We start from the raw sequence: 2500 nt of genomic DNA, 5'->3' as shown, positions 1-2500 counted from the left end.
CGGGAAGCGAACCGGCCAGCAGGTGAACCCGTTCGATTCCACGGGTTGACCTGGTGCCCGGGAAGCGAACCGGCCAGCAGGTGAACCCGTTCGATTCCACGGGTTGACCTGGTGCCCGGGAGGGGACTCTGAAAATTTTTCAGCCCTTTCGACTCGGGGTTGACCTGGTGGCCGAGAGGGGACTCGCACGGCAGGCAAGCCGCCCTGGGCTCACCCTCCCCGGCCGCAGCGAGGGACTGCCTCCCGGTCGACTGGATCGGGCCCCTGGAAGTCTGGAAAAAAGAATGGAACCTGACGCCTCCGAGGAGGGGGCGCCCAGGGAAGGAGGGAGATCCGGGTTGACCTGCTGACCGGACGGGAAAGAGGCCACCGGGCGTCCCCCCCCCCTTAAAACCTAGGGGTTGACCTGGTGGCCGGAAAGCGAACCGGCCAGCAGGTGAACCCGTTCGATTCCACGGGTTGACCTGGTGCCCGGGAAGCGAACCGGCCAGCAGGTGAACCCGTTCGATTCCACGGGTTGACCTGGTGCCCGGGAAGCGAACCGGCCAGCAGGTGAACCCGTTCGATTCCACGGGTTGACCTGGTGCCCGGGAAGCGAACCGGCCAGCAGGTGAACCCGTTCGATTCCACGGGTTGACCTGGTGCCCGGGAGGGGACTCTGAAAATTTTTCAGCCCTTTCGACTCGGGGTTGACCTGGTGGCCGAGAGGGGACTCGCACGGCAGGCAAGCCGCCCTGGGCTCACCCTCCCCGGCCGCAGCGAGGGACTGCCACCCGGCCGACTGGATCGGGCCCCTGGAAGTCTGGAAAAAAGAATGGAACCTGACGCCTCCGAGGAGGGGGCACCCAGGGAAGGAGGGAGATCCGGGTTGACCTGCTGACCGGACGGGAAAGAGGCCACCGGGCGTCCCCCCCCCCTTAAAACCTAGGGGTTGACCTGGTGGCCGGAAAGCGAACCGGCCAGCCGGTGAACCCGTCCGATTCCACGGGTTGACCTGGTGGCCGGGAAGCGAACCGGCCAGCAGGTGAACCCGTTCGATTCCACGGGTTGACCTGGTGCCCGGGAGGGGACTCTGAAAATTTTTCAGCCCTTTCGACTCGGGGTTGACCTGGTGGCCGAGAGGGGACTCGCACGGCAGGCAAGCCGCCCTGGGCTCACCCTCCCCGGCCGCAGCGAGGGACTGCCACCCGGCCGACTGGATCGGGCCCCTGGAAGTCTGGAAAAAAGAATGGAACCTGACGCCTCCGAGGAGGGGGCGCCCAGGGAAGGAGGGAGATCCGGGTTGACCTGGTGACCGGACGGGAAAGAGGCCACCGGGCGTCCCCCCCTTAAAACCTAGGGGTTGACCTGGTGGCCGGAAAGCGAACCGGCCAGCCGGTGAACCCGTCCGATTCCACGGGTTGACCTGGTGGCCGGGAAGCGAACCGGCCAGCAGGTGAACCCGTTCGATTCCACGGGTTGACCTGGTGCCCGGGAGGGGACTCTGAAAATTTTTCAGCCCTTTCGACTCGCGGTTGACCTGGTGGCCGAGAGGGGACTCGCACGGCAGGCAAGCCGCCCTGGGCTGACCCTCCCCGGCCGCAGCGAGGGACTGCCTCCCGGCCGACAGGATCGGGCCCCTGGAAGTCTGGGGGGGGGGGGAATCGCCCCACGCCTCCGAGGAGGGCTGCCCGGGCGGGCCTGGCCCCGGAGCTCGAAAAAAAAAAAAAGGATCGGGCCCACTAGAGACATGGACCAGGCCGCCCTGGGCTCACCCTCCCCGGCCGCAGCGAGGGACTGCCTCCCGGCCGACTGGATCGGGCCCCTGGAAGTCTGGGGGGGGGGGGAAATGGAACCTGACGCCTCCGAGGAGGGGACGCCCAGGGAAGGAGGGAGATCCGGGTTGACCTGGTGACCGGACGGGAAAGAGGCCACCGGGCGTGCCCCCGTTAAAACCCCTAGGGGTTGACCTGGTGGCCGGAAAGCAAACCGGCCACTGGGTAGGCCGGTCGGCAACCTAGGGGTTGACCTGGTGGCCGGGAAGCGAACCGGCCAGCAGGTGAACCCGTCCGATTCCACGGGTTGACCTGGTGCCCGGGAGGGGACTCTGAAAATTTTTCAGCCCTTTCGACTCGGGGTTGACCTGGTGGCCGAGAGGGGCCTCGCACGGCAGGCAAGCCGCCCTGGGCTCACCCTCCCCGGCCGCAGCGAGGGACTGCCCCTCCCCACCCCCCGGCTGACAGGATCGGGCGCACTGGAAGTCCGGGACAGTATTTTCCCCGACGCCGGGGAGGGCGGGCGGAGGGGCTCTGGCGGCCAGCCCGGGCCCCGGAGCTCGAAAAGGAAAAAAGGACCGGGCCCGCGAGAGACGGGGGCCCTGCCGCAGGGGGGGGGGCAGTCCGACCGGGGCTCACCGTGCGGCAGGCCCGGGCGTCGGCAGGGGAAAGCGGGCGAGGAGGCGCGGGGCCGGGTGCCTACGGCCATACCGGACCGAACGCCCCCGATCCCGTCCGATCTCGGA

This window comes from Chrysemys picta, unplaced genomic scaffold (assembly GCF_011386835.1).
Source record: "Chrysemys picta bellii isolate R12L10 unplaced genomic scaffold, ASM1138683v2 scaf427, whole genome shotgun sequence".
NCBI classification, from domain to species: domain Eukaryota; kingdom Metazoa; phylum Chordata; order Testudines; family Emydidae; genus Chrysemys; species Chrysemys picta.
Note: the sequence above shows the minus strand (reverse complement) of the source record.